General features: G+C 39.5%; 1 pseudogene; it reads left to right on the top strand.

Moving 5' to 3' along the window:
• The first annotated feature begins 375 nt into the window (after positions 1–375).
• On the top strand, positions 376–18,960 carry LOC138094977 (surfeit locus protein 1-like; annotated as a pseudogene).
• Positions 18,961–19,007: the final 47 nt, after the last annotated feature.

The raw sequence follows: 19,007 nt of genomic DNA, 5'->3' as shown, positions 1-19,007 counted from the left end.
GCTTCCCCTCACTTCTGTTGTTCAAATTTCATCAAATAGAGATTGTTTTTTATTTTTCAAACATTCTCTTAAAACTATAAATGTCTCTGTGTGGTAGATATTCTTAGTGACCTCCCTTCTATCCATTCCCTATTGCTTACCTTCACTTTGTTAGGGGCAGCAGAGTTCTCCGCTCCTAGCAAAAAAACTTGAAGCCAGTCATGACAATCCCATTCTCCTTTGCCAGTGATCATAAAGGGAAGACTGCTGAGCTCAGGGATTGCCTTTGCTTTCCTGATAAAGAGAACAGAGGTGGCTGGTGCTCTCTTCTTTCCCCCTCCTTTGTGCCTTAAATGCAGACATGAAGCCCGGAGATACAGCAGCCATCTTGTAACCATGGGGGTGACAGGTATGAGAGTGAAAAGATGATTTTAACAAGCTGAGGACCATGGAGAAGAAGGTTTGACAGAGTCTGGAACATTGTTGAACAGCTCTTCCAGTCTTGGACTGCCTACCTCTAGACTTATGGAGAAAATTAAGGAGAGGAAAGTTGTAACCCATGTTACATGGTCATAGAGCATTTGATTAACCTATACCTGCTATCCCATGGAAGGCTGACTGTGCAAACTGAGACTGCATGTTAGGAGAAATGAAAGGAAAAACTTGGAATAATGTGCATATTGGTTACTTCTTGTGGCTTTTCAGTAGGATCCTACACAAGAGAGTGAACTCAGATTAGTGCTTCTCAGCATGAAAGCAGAGATGCTAGAAGAATACAGCTTTGCTATAGGGATAACATACCTTTAGCTTGTACTCTAAATTGACAGAGTCCTGTAATTTGAAATATTGGGACTGAGGGGTAGTATCTTCTTACCTAAGACTTTTCATTAGAATTGCCTTGTCTTTTATGATGGTTGGCAGCTAAGAGATGAGAGTCTAGATTATTTCTAGAAACTTCTAGAAACAATTTTTTGGTTGTGATTACTCACGCAAGGACTTCCCTGGTGGCTCAGACAGTAAAGCGTCTGCCTACAATGCGGGTGGCCCGGGTTCAATCCCTGGGTCGGGAAGATCACCTGGAGAAGGCAATGGCAACCCACTCCAGGATTCTTGCCTGGAAAATCCCATGGATGGAGAAGCCTGGTGGGCTGCAGTCCATGGGGTCGCTAAGAGTCAGACACGACTGAGCGACTTCACTTTGACTTTTATTCACACAAGGCACTGATCTGAAGCAGTTAGACCAGAAGCTTGATATGTTTTTGAGGGAACTGTAGTACAAAGCTGACAATTAGTTGTGATTGTCTTTACCTTCCAAGCAATCCTCATCCTTTTCTCCCTATGTCAAGCCAGGATGAAGTAGGCTACAAAAGTTGTGAATCCGCTGGAAAGGTCATCCACTTCAAAACCTACCTTAGATATGGCTGCAGAGGACAATGACAAAGCAGATCCTCCTGAGGCTTAAAGTAGGCACGGTCAGATTGACTGACCAAGGGATTTATTACCTGCAGGGGAATCTGTGATTTCCGTCCAATAAGATATCATACGGATTGTTGATTGTGGTCGACTGTGTACTTCTTATTATCTCCCTTTCTCAGTGGAATTTTTACTGAGATCACTTTGTTCTTTTTCATCCTTGTATATATGTGAGGGGAGTTGTTTAGAGACATCTTCTCTTTCAGCGATACAAATGGTCAGATAAGAGTTGTCGTATTTGGTCTTCATAGAGCAGACAGAAAATCAACCAGAGATTCTGCATCATGCAATGACTGGATGACAGAGTGGGGCTGTCTTCCTGGAAGAGAGGATGAGTATGTTGTGTTTAACACTCATGTAAAAAGTGTGTGTGTGTGTGTGCATATTGAGTTGAGGACTGCAGACACTGTTGGCTGACCAATCCATATTCATTTCTTACCTCTTTTGTAAAAATTAGAGAAGTTAAATATTTGATTTTCCAGTCTTCCCTATTGCTACAATAGTCATATAATACAATTGTAGCCCATAAACCTGCTGAGGGACTTCACTGATAAAAGAATCAGACAGGGCTGGAGTTAATGCTTGGAGCTGCAGTGACCATCTTGAAATCATTAGGCAACAAACTGGAATGGAAAAAGTAAACTCACTCAGGCCTGCTCTTGCCTTCTGCAATGGCCCACACTCTGCCCGTGGAGTGTGTTTCTCTCTAAATAAATCCATTTCTTACCTTAAAAAAAAGTAAAACACACTCAGGGTGGTAGAACAGAAATATTGAAGATATTGATGGCATCATTGATTAGTAAACCACCCTTAGCAATCACCAAGTTGAAAGTTTTTTGTCTTGTGAGAGAAGTGAATCCATATTGTTAAGACTCTTGTGAACTGAGTTCACTGTTGCCTACAGCCCAAAGCATCTTAAACTGATGCAGTATACATGTCTGTTTTCTATACTACAACCTCAAAGATAGTTTTTGTTTATTGGTTCATTTTTAGCATGAAGTCTTATTAGTAAATAGTTATATGAAGTGAGAAAAAAGATTTTTAAAAAAGCTTACATTAGGCTGATTCACATTTAAATGGCATTATTGACGTGTTACTATGGATAGGCATTTTCTCCATACGTGGCCACCTACTTTGGTTCCTTTTTTGAAATAGAATATGGGTATAGTTCAGCATTGTACATTTAATATAATTAGGGAACACCTTTTAGAAATTGGTTTCCCATGCTGAGGTATGCAGCAAGAAAAGCTAAAACTGTTACCACCAAATAAAAGTCTTCAGGAAGAAATTGCTGACTGGAGTAGAATACGTTCAATATGAAGTCTTGGCTTTTGTATAGAACAGTCTTTTAGTTCTGCATCATTGACTACTAGTAAATGTTTACTACTTCCAAAATGGTGTTTTACTCTCTATGCTTTATTTCAGAGCATGCATTTTTTTTAATTCCAGTGTCCTTTTAAATGTTTTTCAGAACATTTCATCATTTCAGAACAATTTTTTATTATAATTTTTGCCTCAACTATATGAGGTTCACAATTGTATTTTTCTGTTTTTTGCCTTTCTTAACATTAATTGGTTGTAGAAGACAGGTGTGCCAGCTTTTTATATGAAAAGGAAATTCTTGAATACCAACCAAAGGTAAATATGGAGTTAAGGAGAACAGGCATATTTCTTTGGATGTATTCTGTAGAAAAATTATATTTGGCTTCAAGAAAAACTGGCTTTTTTATTTGTGTTCACATGTTGACAAAATGTGATCCAAATCATTTTTTTTCACTTCCTAAAATCTATTTTAGTCTGAAGGGATTTTTAAAAATACATTAAAATTTAAAAACAAAAACTTTTAAAATTGTTTTTAAAAGAAGCTGAAAAGGGCTGACACTGAAAATCTTATTATTACCATGTCTAAATACACATGAAGTTATTTTGAGGTATTGAGAGGTATTGGTCTCCACTGATTTTCTGGCTTACTGGCTTCATACATAATATTTTGCTTTCCTTTCCTGATGTACCCTGAGTCAGGCCTGATAAAAGAACTACTAATATTGTAAGACTAGCAAGCTAACATCTAAGTGGGAAATTCTTAAATATATGATAAGGCTATTTTTGAGCAACCAATGTAAACTCTCTGATCTGTTTCAGCTAAGATTTGAACACTCTATAGAAAGAGTTTGAAACAGAGCTTAAAGCTTGAGGATTTTCTTGATTTACTCTTATTTTTAAGCATGTGTTGTTGGAGTGGTGGCTTTTATGACTATCATATACAGTCTGTCTGCTGGGTGATTATCTACTTTTTACCCTGTTTTCTGGCTTTTCTTAAATCATGTATGACATACATGTACCCATCCTTCACTCTGAGATGCAGCATTGCTGGGTGGATGCCTCCCTCTCTGCCCTCATCTTACGCCACTATCTGCTCAAACTGCATAAGTCTTCTCTTAGTACAGATATCTCAGTTATCTGACTACTATCTAAGTCCCCACAGTTATGATTCCAAAGGGAAGTCAAAGGTATAATAATATTCACTAATGAATGAATCACTTATAAAGCTGACTGTCCCTCATACATGCATTCTTATCTAGCTTAGGAGCATTGTTGGCCAGTCTTTTCATGACTGTTGAATATTCCTGTAAAACGCAAATACAATACAGGTGATTTTAGGGCACAATTATGAATCTTGAAAAGATGTAGAAGAGATGATGAAAATGATGTTGGGGAACTCAGATCACAAATGAAACCAATGGCAAATGAAGATGTGGCAGACTTAGGCCGCAACAGTTGAAAAACAGAGAAAGTGCAATGATGATGACGACTCATCTCTTAAAAAAGTTCAATATTAGGATTCAAAGAAGGCCTTGGGAAAATTGTCAGCAATGTTAAATTTTTTACAACCATCTTTACAATTGTCCATATGGAAAATAAACATTAGGTGAAGTCTGTTTATATATGATACAACTTTGTCAGAAAAATTACGCCCCAATCCCTACTTGATTTGTTCATTCTAAGGATTAACACACATTGATATCACTTATATATGGAGTCTAAAAAGAGTGGTACAATTGAGCCTATTTACAAAGCAGGAATAGAGTCACAGTTGTAGAAAACAAACTTCTGGCTACCAGTGGGGGAAGGTTGGGGGTGGGAGAGATAAATTGGAAAATTGGGATTTACATATACACACTACTGTACATGAAACAGATAACTAATACTAATCTACCATAAAGCACAGGGAACTAGCTGATACTCTGTAATGACCTATATGGAAACAGAATCTTTAATAAAAAAAGATATATGTATGTGTATGGGCTTCCCAGGTGGCGCTGGTGGTAAAGAACCTGCCTACCAATACAGGAGACATAAGATACTTGGATTCCATCTCTGCGTCAGGAAGATCCCCTGGAGCAGGGCATAGCAATGCATGTCAGTATTCTTGCCTGGAGAAGCCCATGGACAGAGTAGCCCGGTGGACTGGAGTCCATAGGATCCCAAAGAATTGGACACCACTGAAGCGACTTAGCATGCATGTATGTGTATAACTGATTCACTTTGCTGTACAGCTGAAACTAGCCACGTTGGAAATCAACTACACTCTAGGAAAAGTTAATAAGAATTAGCACATAATTGCAATTATAACCCAAACTCTTTAAGTATAAGATGAAATAAGCATCAAAATTCTTACCCCTGCTTTTATATGAAATTTTCATCTCTGTTTAAAGTGGATTTTTTTTTGGCTATGCTCTGTGGCTCATGTGGGATCTTAGTTCCCTGACCAGGGATCGAGCCTGTGCCCCTTGTATTGGGAGTGTGGAGTCTTAATCACCAGGGATGGTTAAGATGCTGTACCACCAGGGAAGTCCCTAAGCAGACTAACTTTAAACGGCTTTTTTCCCCCTAATAGCAATCGATTATCTTCAGAGAAAGTGATCTCATAAACATTCTGTACCTGGGATATAAAAGAATTTTATCTGTCTATCTGATATCTGGGATTTTGAGACTATATTTACATATTCCATTCATAAGTAAATTCATGAGACTAAATATGTACAGCCTATTTACTATGGTAAATTTTTTAAAATTCTGCCACTTACAAGCTGTACTTTGAGAAATGTCACTTCACTTCTCTTGGTGTCAGTTTCCTCTTTTGTTTTATTTTTATTTTTACTTTATTTTACTTTACAATAGTGTATTTGTTTTGCCATACATTGACATGAATCCGCCACAGGTGTACATGAGTTCCCAATCCTGAACCCCCCTCCCACCTCCCACCCCATATCATCTCTCTGGATCATCCCCATGCACCAGCCCCAAGCATCGTGTATCCTGTATCGAACATAGACTGGCGATTCATTTCTTACATGATAGTATACATGTTTCAGTGCCATTCTCCCAAATCATCCCACCCTCTCCCTCTCCCTCAGAGTCCAAAAGTCCGTTCTATACATCTGTGTCTCTTTTGCTGTCTCGCATACAGGGTTATCATTACCATCTTTCTAAACTCTATATATATGCATTAGTATACTGTATTGGTGTTTTTCTTTCTAGCTTACTTCACTCTGTATAATCAGCTCCAGTTTCATCCACCTCATTAGAACTGATTCAAATGTATTCTTTTTAATGGCTGAGTAATACTCCTTTGTGTATATGTACCACAGCTTTCTTATCCATTCATCTGCTGATGGACATCTAGGTTGTTTCCATGTCCTGGCTATTATAAACAGTGCTGCAGTGAACATTGGGGTACATGTGTCTCTTTCAATTCTGGTTTCCTCGGTGTGTATGCCCAGCAGTGGGATTGCTGGGTCATAAGGCAGTTCTATTTGCAATTTTTTAAGGAATCTCCACACTGTTCTCCATAGTGGCTGTACTAGTTTGCATTCCCACCAACAGTGCAAGGGGGTTCCCTTTTCTCCACACCCTCTCCAGCATTTATTGCTTGCAGACTTTTGGATCACAGCCATTCTGACTGGTGTGAAATGGTACCTCATTGTGCTCTTGATTTGCATTTCTCTGATAATGAGTGATGTTGAGCATCTTTTCATGTGTTTGTTAGCCATCCGTATGTCTTCTTTGGAGAAATGTCTGTTTAGTTCTTTGGCCCATTTTTTGATTGGGTCGTTTATTTTTCTGGAGTTGAGCTGCATAAGTTGCTTGTATATTTTTGAGATTAGTTGTTTGTCAGTTGCTTCATTTGCTATTATTTTCTCCCATTCTGAAGGCTGTCTTTTCACCTTGCTTATAGTTTCCTTTGTTGTGCAGAAGCTTTTAACTTTAATTAGATCCCATTTGTTTATTTTTGCTTTTATTTCCAGTATTCTGGGAGGTGGATCATAGAGGATCCTGCTGTGATTTATGTTGGAGAGTGTTTGTAAAATGAAGCTAATCCCTACACTGTAAGACTGTTTTTAAAAATTTATTTGTTTACTTATTTGGCTGTACCGGTCTTAGCTGTGGCATGTGGTGGGATTTGTAGTTGGCAGCATGTGGGATCTAGTTCTCTGACCAGGGACAGAACCTGAGCCACCTGCATTGGGAGTGTGGAGTCTTAGCCGTGGCTCACCGGCAAGTCCCCAGATTACTGTTAAGGACTATATAATGTATATGAGGCTTCTGTTACTTTGTCTGCCATGCTATGAGTGTACAGTAAATGGTAGCTCTTATTATTAACTCACATGGATATTAATGTCAGCCACATTTGAACATTTTTTTTTTTTGGCTTTGATTTTCATATCCACGGTTCTTGTTCATTAAAGACCGAGAGGGCATAGAGCATTCTGTGACAGCCAAGGTATCATAGATATAATTTAGATTCTTTCTTGAGTAATCAGTTCTATTTTCTGAATCTGATTCACATTTGGGGGCTAACAAAGATTTTCTTCTTGACCAGTTTCTAGCCAGGGTCCTCTAAACTATCTTCTTGACTAGACACCAACCATGAACACAACAGTAGCAATGTCTTCTAACAGTTGATGCCACATCCCTAGAATGACCCTACCGTCCCATCTCCAGCCCCTTTCAAGTGCCTGCTTGAGGAAAATCAAGGCTGCCAAAAGAATTTATTTTTTATTTCAGCCAGCACCTGAAGATAGAGTTCCTATCTCCCAGTCTCTATGGGAGTGTAGGAGCTTACCTTGGATGACTGCCAGTTAATAAACCCAGATGGGACTCACATGGAAAAACCTTTGGACCTTCTTGCTTTATGTAATTTTTCAAGTCCTTCACTCTACTAAGCCTCCACTCCCCTCCCCTCCCTATTCCCTCATTCTCCCTTGAAAACACCTAGTCACCTCATAGATTCTTGCCTTCTTTGTTATAGATTAATTTACCATATATACATAGGTTTGTTTCTGGGTCCTCTATTCTGTTCCATTGATCTATGTGTTTGTTTTTATGCCAATACTATACAGTTTTGATTGCTATAGCTTTGTAATATAATTTGAAAGTGTGGAATGTGATGCCTCCAGCTTTGTTCATCCTTCTCAAGGTTGCTTTGGCTATTTGGGGGTCTTTTGTGGTTCCATACAAATTTTAGGGTTATTGGTTCTATTTCTATAAAAAATACCATTGGAGTTTTGATAGGGCGTGTCATATGTAGCCTTTATTACGCAGAGGTACGCTTCATCTACATCTGCTTTGTTGAGAGTTTTTATCATACATAGATATTGAATTTACCGCATAGTGTTCTTTGTGGAATCAGGCTTCAGTCAGGGATCATTTACCTTTAGCCTGAAGAAATTTCTTCTAACTAGGTCTATTAGCCACAAATACACTTATCTTTCATTTTAGTGTGTCTCTATTTTGTGTCATTCTCTGAAGAATATATTTTTAATTAATTTTTTTAATGGAAGGATAATTGCTTTACAGAATTGTGTTGGTTTCTGCAAAACATGAGCATGAATCAGCCATGGGTATGTGTATGTTTTTGTTAGGTATAGAATTCTAAGAATAGAAGAAGTTTTGTTTTTTCTTTAGCACTTGAAAGATACCATTTTTCTTCTGACTTAGTTTGTGATGGTAACTTAGCCATTGGGTTTTTTTTAAGCTACATCATCCCATTTCTTGAATTCTCCAGCTCCTGGCAACTGCTGTTTCACTCCCTGCCTCCAAGAGTTTGACTTTTCCATATTCCACATGCAAGTAAGATGACATAGTTCTTGTCCTTGTGTGTCTGGCTCACTATACCCTGTGTCCTCGAAGTTCATCCACATTATCACAAATGACAGGATCTCCTTCTTCCCTAAAGCTGAATAACAATTCATTGTTAAATACACTACACCAAAACGACTCCAACCATTCATTTGTTGATAGATGCATAGATTGACTCCCTTTCTTGGGTGTTGTGAATAACACTGCAGTGACTGTGGGAGTTCAAATAGTTTCTCGAGCTTTGATATCATTTCCTCTGGATGCATACCTAGACAGGGGGCCACTGGATCACACGGCAGTTCCGATTCCAGTCTTTTGAGCAGCCACCCTACTGTCTTCTGGAATGTTTGTACCAGTCTACCTTCTTGTCACAAAGGCTCCCTTCTCTTCATATCCTCACCAACAGTTTTTTTTTTTTTTGGTCTTTTTAGTAATAGCAATTCCAACATGTATGCACCTCCCTATTGATCATTGATGTTGAGCATCATCCCGTATATTCGTTGGCCATTTGTATGTCTTCCTTTGAGAAATATCTATTCAGGTCCTTTGCCCATTTAAAAAATCGGGTCATCTGTCTTCTTGCTGTGGAGTTGAGTCCCTCATATATTCTAATTGTTTGCTGCTGCTGCTAAGTCACTTCAGTCATGTCCGACTCTGTGCGACCCCATAGACGGCAGCCTACCAGGCTTCCCTGTCCCTGGGATTTTCCAGGCAAGAACACTGGAGTGGGTTGCCATTGCCTTCTCCAATGCATGAAAGTGAAAAGTGAAGGTGAAGTCGCTCAGTTGTGTCTGACTCTTCGCGACCCATGGACTGCAGCCCACCAGGCTCCTCCGTCCATGGGATTTTCCAGGCAAGAGTACTGGAGTGGGTGCCATTGCTTACCAAATGTATGGTTTGCAGAATCCTCTCCTATATCCTCTCCTATATCTTTTTAAGGTAATATGAAGATATCACAGTATTAATTCTTCCAATCCATGAACATGGAATATCTTTCTAATTATTTGTGTCATCCTCAGTTTCTTTTTTCAGTGTTTTATGGTTTTCACTGTACAGCTTGTTCACCTCCTTGGTTAAATTTGTTCCTAAGTTTTTTATTCTTTTATGAGTGGGATTGTTTTCTTAATTCCTCTTTAGATAGTTTGTTGTTAGTGTATAGAAGTACCACTGTTTTTTTGTAAATTGATTTTGTATCTTGCAGTTTCACTGAATTCATTGATTAATTCTATACATTTTTTGGTGGTGTCTTCAGGGTATTCCATATGTGATATCATGTATCTGTAGACAGAGGGAATTCTATTTCTTCCTCTTTTTTTTTTTTAAATCTAATTGCTCTGACTAGGACTTTCACTACTGTGTTGTCTTCTTCCTGATCTTAGAGGAAAAGCTGAAAGCTTTTCACTGTTGGGTATGGTGTTAGCTGTGACCTTGTCATATAATAAATTATGTTGAGGTATGTTCCATCTGTACCTGATTTGTTGAGAGAATTTTTAGTCATGAAAGGATGTTGCATTTCATCAGGTGCTTTTTCTGTAACTATTGAAATGATTGTAGGATTTTAATTCTTCCTTCTGACACGGCACTCCTTCTTGGGTGGGACTGGAACCTAGCCAAAACTCAGACTTGTGCTCGAACCCACAATCCCTGGCTTAGAAAGGGCCTTGAACCCCTGCCTTTTGATTAAAACCACTCACCTGGTGTCAGGACTTACTGAAGCTCAGAGTCTTTCGTCTCATCATGGAAAGAATTCAGCAGCAGGCTGAATTTATCAGCATAGGATGCTTGTGAAAGATACAGGGAGGCGGGCAAAGGAGCACAGCCCCAAGAACAAAGAGGGCTACATTTTTATAATAAAGAAAAATTGGGAAGGGGAGGAGACCACCTTCTTCCTCATTCTTGGACGGACATCAAGGCTTACATCATTAGTTCCTCCTTTGGCCCTGCATGGCCGTGTTATGACAACACCAGGACTGTCATGGTGCTATTTAAATCATACGTACATTAGCAAAAGGGTGGTAAAAATATTAAAATATGGTAATTCATCTCAGGTTTTGGTATAATGTCCCCTTTCACCTAATTTCTTTCCCTTTTCACCAATATTTCTTTCCCGGTTACATGCAGAAAAGCTACTCTTCAAAGACTGTTAACTGTCTGACTTAATGTAACAGGATTCAGACCCATATCTGTTGTCTTGCATTTTAACTGTCAGGGTTTGTGACTTGTGTTTGGTGCTTGGATGCACCTGGTCTTCCTTCAAGTTAGTGTAGATTGTTGCTAGGTTATTGAATTCTCTTCTTGAGTGGTCATTAGCTTGCAACAGTCTCCCAAACTGCCTTAAAATTTCCTGTCTTTAGTCTCCTAGTTGGATTTCTAAACTGACTGATTATCTTACTCTCTCCCTAATCACTTTTGTTAATAAAGAGAATCTCATTGATTGAATTGTGTATGTTGAACCACTTACATCCCAGGAATAAATCCCACTTGATCATGGTGTATGGTGACCTTTAAGATTTCTAAAATACTGTTGAATTGGTAGTGGCTGAATTTGCTAGTGTTGTGTTGAGGATTTTTGCATCTATTTCATCCAGGCTATTGACCTGTAATTTTTAAATTTTTTCTTGCTCAATCTTAATAAATGATAGTCAATTTTTCTAAACTTTTCAAAGATTAGATCAACTTCTGGCCTTGTTAATTCTCTGAATTGTATGTTTGCTTTTCATTTTGTTGTTTCTGTTCTTTGTTTCCTTCTTTAAACTTTCTTTGAATTGTTTTCTTTTTCTTTTTAGCTGGCTGTTTAGCTTAACATCTGTAAGCCTCTTTTTCCCTTAACATATACATTTAAGGCTGTAAATTTTCCTCTAAATGTTGCTTTAGTTTCATCCACATTTTAATATATAATTTCCAAAGTTGATATGTATGATCCTATTACCATTTATTTTATTGTTTTGAGTTAAAATATATTTTTAATTTCTTCACTGAACCGTATAAAATTTCTAGTTTATTCTCACTATGGTCAGAGAACTTACTCCATATGATTTCAGTCATTTAAACATTTCTGAGACTTGCTTTTCAGTAATGATATGTTTTTTATAAATCTGTGTATGCTTGAAAAAAAAGTTTATTTAGTACTTGTTAGGAGCATTGTTTACATATCTTTATTAGCTCAAGTTTTTTTTTAATATTATGTTGTTCAAACTTATATCATTGTTCAAACATTTTGCCTAAAAGAAATAAACTTCCAGGTACTTTTCCAGCAACAATTTTAAAAAGTGGGTTTATTTGGGATCAGCAAAGAATTTCAGTTCAGTGTCTGCAGGCGTGGTAATCTACGTGCAAGCCCCCACACAGCAAAGTTAAAGAGAACACTTTTGTACAGGGAGAAACAAATTGGAAAGGCTATAATAAACAAAGAGTTCATGACTTTCTTATTGGCTGAGTTCCTAAGAGGAGATGGGGGAAATCTTCTTCCTGTTTACTCTATCTCATTTGATTCATAGTTTGTCTCTCGCATCTGTTTTATTTTCTCTCCTTTTGCCTTCTTACCGATTTTTTTTTTTTCAGCTTTCCCCTCTGCTAGTTTAAGTTTGAACTTAAAACACTGTTTCTATTGTACTGGTAGTTACCCTAGAAAGTACCAGATACATTCTTCATTTATTGAAATCTTTCAGACTTTATTTTTTTGGGCTCCAAAATCACTGCAGATGGTGATTGTAGCCATGAAATTAAAAGATGCTTACTCCTTGGAAGGAAAGTTATGACCAACCTAGATAGCATATTCAAAAGCAGAGACATTACTTTGCCAACAAAGGTCCGTCTAGTCAAGGCTATGGTTTTTCCAGTGGTTATGTATGGATGTGAGAGTTGGACTGTGAAGAAAGCTGAGCACTGAAGAATTGATGCTTTTGAACTGTGGTGCTGGAGAAGACTCTTGAGAGTCCCTTGGACTGCAAGGAGATCCAACCAGTCCATTCTAAAGATCAGTCCTGAGTGTTCTTTGGAAGGAATGATGCTGAGGCTGAAACTCCAGTACTTTGGCCACCTCATGCGAAGAGTTGACTCATTGGAAAAGACTCTGATGCTGGGAGGGATTGGGGGCAGGAAGAGAAGGGGAAAACAGAGGATGAGATGGCTGGATGGCATCACCAACTCAATGGACGAGAGTTTGAGTGAACTCCAGGAGTTGGTGATGGACAGGGAGGCCTGGCGTGCTGCAGTTCATGCGGTCACAGAGTTGGACATGACTGAGCAACTGAACTGAATGTCTTCAATGGCACCCCACTCCAGTACTCTTGCCTGGAAAATCCCATGGATGGAGGAGCCTGGTAGGCTGCAGTTCATGAGGTTGCTAAGAGTCGGACACGACTGAGCGACTTCAGTTTGACTTTTCACTTTCATTCATTGGAGAAGGAAATGGCAACCCACTCCAGTATTCTTGCCTGGAGAATCTCAGGGACGGGAGAGCCTGGTGGGCTGCCGTCTCTGGGGTCGCACAGAGTTGGACACAACTGAAGCGCCTTAGCAGCAGCAGCAGCAATGTCTTCAGAAACTGAGATTAAAACCTCAACAAGATACTGCTACCTACCTACTAGAATAACTGTAATAAAAATACTGACAATATAGTTTTGGCAAGGATATAGAGAAACTGAAACCCTTATACAATACTGGTGGAAATGTAAAATGGTATGGCCACTTTGGAAAAGTGAAAAAATTTCACTTCCAAAGTCAAAAGTGTAACTTTTGCTCTCATCCCGCAAACTAAAAGGATCTTAGGACACATTTAATTTACCCCTTGCTAACTTTCATGCTTTTGTTTTCAGGTATTTAATGCTACTTGCATATTGCTTTGCTGTGCCTAGTTGCTCAGTTGAATCCAACTCTTTGCAACCCCATGGACTGTAGCCTGCCAGGCCCCTCTGTCCATGGGGATTCTCCAGGCAAAAATACTGGTGTGAGTTGCCATGCCTTCCTCCAGGGGATCTTCCCAACTCAGGGATCGAACCCAGGTCTCCTGCATTGCAGGCGGATTCTTTACTGTCTGAGCCACCAGAGAAGCCCAATACTGGAGTGGGTAGCCTAAGAATATTGGAGTGGGTAACCTATTCCTTCTCCAGGGGAACGTCCTGACCCAGGAATTGAACCAGGGTCTCCTGCATTGCAGGCAGATTCTTGACCAGCTGAACCCAAAGGACATTTCCACTTTTTATATAGTGTTTATTTAGATTTGCCACCATATTCACAACTTTCTTGGCCCTTATTTCCTTTTTACAGCTAGAATTATTTTCCTTTTTTGCGTTCATTCTTCAGGTACTTTCCATTCATACTTTAATGCAGCTTTTTTAGTAGATTTTTTTCATTTTTGGTTTATCAAAGTGTCTAAATTTAAAAATCTGCTATGAATATTTGTGTACAAATCTTTTGAGTGGACATATGTTTTCATTTCTTTTAGGCAGATTCTTAGGAGAAAGATTGCTGGGTTTTATGATAAACATATGTTGATGTTTTTAAGAAACAGCCACACTTTTCCAAACTGGTCGTACCATTTTACATTTCCACCAGAACTGTATGAGACTTCCAGTTTCTCTACATCCTTGCGAAACAATATTGTCAGTATTTTTTATTATAGTTATTCTAGTAGATAGGCAGTAGTATCTTGTTGAGGTTTTAATTTAAGTTTCCCTAAGTTGAAGAAAAATGATTGCCCGTTTTTTATTTGGGTTGTCTTCCTTTCGTTTGTAAGAGTTCTTTATATTGTCTGGATACAAGTCTTTAATCAGATATATGAGTTGTAAATATGTTCTTCCATTCTGTGGCTTGCCTTTTCATTTTCTTAATTATTTTTAATTGAAAAGTTAAACTTTGATAATCCAATTTGTCAACTTTCTTTTATGAACTGTCCTCTTGCTGTCATAGTCAAGAAATCTTTGCCTAACCCAAGGTCACAAAGATTATCTTTTAAAAGTTTTATAGTTTTAGCTCTTACATATAGATCTGTGATGTATTTTGAGTTAATATTTTTGTATGCTACAGGGTAAAGGTATAATTCTGTTATTTGCACATGGATATTCAAATATTCCAGCACCATTTGTTGAAAAGACTACCTTTTCCTCACTGAATTTCCTTCATACTTTTGTCGAAATAATATAAGGGTTTGTTCTAAGTGTATAGTTCTTGATCTATAGATTAAACACATTCACTAGCAGTATCCCAACAGCATTTAAAAAATAGTAATTGGTAAGCTAATTCTAGAATTTATATAGAAAGGCAGTGGACCTAGAATAGCTGAAACAATTTAGAAAAGGAACAAACCCGAAGGACTTAGACTACCTGATTTCAAAATTTGCTGTTGTAGCCATTGAAGTGTTAGTCACTCAGTCGTGTCTGACTCTATGACTTCATGGACTGTAGCCTGCCAGGCTCCTCTGTCCATGGGGATTCTCCAGGCAAGAATGTGGGAGTGGGTTGCCGTTTCCTCCTCCAGGGACTCTTCCTAACCCAGGGATTGAATTGCATCTCTTATGTCTCCTGCATTGGTAGGCAGGTCCTTTACCAGTTAGTGCCACCTGGGAAATCCAGTGGTGTGGGTAGCCATTCCCTACTCCAGGGGATCTTCCCAACCCAAGGATTGAACCTGAGTCTCCTGCATTGCAGGCATATTCTTTACCATCTGAGCCATCATCAAAGGAGTGTGCTTATTTCCAGGAAGAAAAGAGATATGCCAACTTTAAGCCATTATTTTTATTTTTGAATTCTTTTCCATTATGGCTTATTATACAATATTGAATATTGTTTATCTATTTTATTTGTAGTAGTTTGTATCTGCTAATCTCAAACTCTTGACTTATTGCCCCCACCCTTCCCCTTTGGTAACCATAAGTTTGTTTTCTGTATATATGAATCTGCTCTGTAAAAAGTTCATTTGTATTTTTTTTAGATTCCACATATAAGTGATATCACATATTTGTCTGACTTACTTCACTTAGTATGATCCATGTTGCTACAGATGACATTGTTTCATTCTTTTTTATGGCTGAATATCATTCTGTTGTGTATACATACCACATCATCTTCATCCGTCCATCTGTCTATGGACATCTAGGTTGCTTCCATGTCTTGGCTCTTGTAAATAATGCTGCTGTGAACACTGGGGCACATGTATTTTTGCATTATGGTTTTCTCTGTATACATTCCCAGAAGTGGGATTGCCAAAAGATATGGTAAACCTATTTTTAGTTTTTGAGGAACCACCATACTATTTTTCATAGTAGCTGCACCAATTTATCGGAGAAGGAAATGGCAACCCACTCCAGTATTCTTGCCTAGAGAATCTCGTGGACAGGGGAGCCTGGTGGGCTGCTGTCCATAGGGTCGCACAAAGTCGGACATGACTGAAGCGACTTAACATGCATGCATGCATTGGAGAAAGGAATGGCAACGCACTCCAGTATTCTTGCCTGGAGAATCCCAGGGACAGAGGAGCCTGGTGGGCTGCCCTCTATGGGTTCGCACAGAGTCAGACACAACTGAAGCGACCTAGCAGCAGCACCACCACCAATTTATATTCTTACCAAAAGTGTAGGACAGTTGCCTTTCCTCCACACCATCTCCTTTTCCTCACTGAATTTATTTGTAGACTTTTTAATGATGGCCATTCTGACCGGTGTAAGGTGGTATCTTATTGTGGTTTTGACTTGCATTTCTCTAATAACTAGTGATGCTGAGCATCTTTTCATGTGTTTGCCATCTGTATGTTCTCTTCGGAGAAATGTCTCTTTAGGTCTTGTACCCATTTTTTGATTTTTTTTTTTTTTTGCTATCGACCTCTATGAGCTATTTGTGTATTTTGGATATTAATCCCTGCTGGTTGCATCATTTACAAATATTTTCTCCCATTCTATAGATTGTCTTTTCATTTTGTTTATGGTTTCCTTTGCTATGCAAAAGATTTTAATTAGGTCTCATTTGTTTGTTTTTGTTTTTGTTTTCATTACTCCAGGAGGTAGATCCAAAAAAATAATTGCTTCAATTTATATCAAAGAATGTCCTGACTGTGTTTTCATCTAGGAGTTTTATAGTGTCTAGTCTTACATTTCAGAGAAGGCAATGGCAACCCACTCCAGTACTCTTGCCTGGAAAATCCCATGGATGGAAGAGCCTGGTAGGCTGCAGTCCATAGGGTTGCTAAGAGTCAGGCATGACTGAGTGACTTCACCTTCACTTTTTACTTTCATGCATTGGAGAAGGAAATGGCAACCCACTCCAGTATTCTTGCCTGGAGAATCCCAGCGACAGAGGAGCCTAGTGGGCCGCCATCTGTGGGGTCGCACAGAGTCAGACACGACTGAAGTGACTTAGCAGCAGCAGTCTTACATTTAGGTCTTTGATCCATTTTGAGTTTATTTTTGCATATGGTTTTAGTAAAATCACTTATATATGGAATCTAAAAACATGAGGATTTCACTGGTGGTGTAGTGGAGGAGAGTCTGCCTGCCAATGCAGGGGACATGGGTTTGATCCCTAGTCTGGGAAGTTTTCACATGCTGCAGAGCACTAAGCCTGTGCACCAGAGCTACTGAGCCTTTGCTCTACAGCCCGCGTGCTGCAACCCATGTGCCTAGAGCCCATGCTCCGAAACAGGAGAAGCGACTGCAGTGAGAAGCCCACGCACTACAGCTAGAGAGTAGAGTCCCCTGCTCTCCACAGCTAGAGAAAGGCCCCGTGCAGTCATGAAGACCCAGTGCAACCAAAAATAAAATAGATAAATAAAAATTATTAAAAAATAATCCAACTGTTAAAAAAATGATACAAATGAAATTATTTACAAAACAGAAATAGACTCACAGACATAGAAAACAAACTTGTGGTTACCAAAGGGGAAGTGATAAATTTGGAATCTGGGATTAACAAATACAGACTACTATATATAAATAAATAGCAAGGACCTACTATATAACACAGGGAACTGTATTCAATAGTTTATAATAATCTATAATGGAAAAAAGTCTAAAAAAGAATAGAGACATATATGTGTAGCCGAATCACTTTCCTGTATACCTGAAACACTGTAAATCACCTATACTTCAGCAAAAAAATAAAAGTTAAAAAAAGCAGTAGTTATTATTGTTATGCTGAATTTGGTATTAGTTCTAGATTTGAGCAAGAGATAGAGTGTTGGAAGGGATGTCCAACAAAATGAAAAAAGACTGCATGCAATAAATAGTATGATTAAGACACTGAGTACTTGAGAGCTGGGGCTGGGGCTCTGTGGAGTGAGCACCAGGCCAACTGTCAGGAGGAGCATCCTTGAGGTAGCCCTGGGCCCAGGTAAGACTCATCCAAGTGTGCCCTATCCACCTAGGAAAAACTGCTCTGTCCCTGCCTTCCATTTGGCCCAGGAGGGTGGGTGGCTGGGTGGGTATGGACATTGCAATACGTTCTGGGACTGCTGCCTGAGCCTCTGAATCAGGCCATCAGGCCCTGGTTGCATGCCTACTCTGGTGAGAATTCTGTCCTCATGACAGCCCCATGACTGACTCCTCCTGCACTCCTGGATTACACACTTGACTGTGGACATGCAGTAACTTCCTGTGCCTCCCTGGGCTAAAGTGGAGCCAACCCCAAACTGAAACCCAGGGGTCTTGGATCCTAAAGGAAAGCATAACTAATCAACACAGTTTGCATGTTCCTCCCAAGGACTGGCCTCTACGCCCAGCAGGTGGGGCAACTCTTAAGCCAAAGCAACTGCCACAGAAACAGAAGACAGCTCTAGTGGTTTCTGCTTCTCGTTCCTGTTACTGCCTTTGACCCAGGGACATGGCAGATCCAGTGTCGGAAGTGGAAGCTAAAGTTGATGGCAGAGCTAGAGTCTAGAGTGATTACCAAGCCCATTTCTCTGCCAGCAGATCCAGTGGAACTGAAACATCTGGAGTACAGGCCAGTGAAGGTCAGGAGGCACTTTGACCTCCAAGTTGCTGTACATGATGTCTCGGACCATGGTGGACCGTGCCTGGGAGGCTGGCATACTGGCTCCCTGTGTTTACTGGAGCCTACCTTGTCACTCCCTTTCACTGTGCTGACCTGGGAATTATCATTCTGCTAAACAGGGTGTTTGTGCCCAGGAAAAAAGTGAATCCTGAAACATGTTATGAAGTCCAGATTGAGGGACAAGCGGGCCTAGTCATGATGCTGAGGCTGACAGAAACCAGGAAGTCCTTTGTCTCCAAGAATGATACAGACAGAACCAGTGGCATTACCAGGACCTGGAGACTATGGCCAGGCTCCCAGGTACAGACCCCCATTTTCACTGATGCTGACTTCCAGAGCACAGTTCTTGAAAGACCCATTGGAGGACAACCAGAGTCACTCTGAGGACTGAGCACCAGCATGCACTGGTGCAGACTCTGTGCAGTCACGTC

This window comes from Capricornis sumatraensis, chromosome 19 (genome assembly GCF_032405125.1).
Source record: "Capricornis sumatraensis isolate serow.1 chromosome 19, serow.2, whole genome shotgun sequence".
In the NCBI taxonomy this organism is placed as follows: Eukaryota; Metazoa; Chordata; class Mammalia; order Artiodactyla; family Bovidae; genus Capricornis; species Capricornis sumatraensis.
This window is presented reverse-complemented; position numbering and strand designations above follow the sequence as displayed.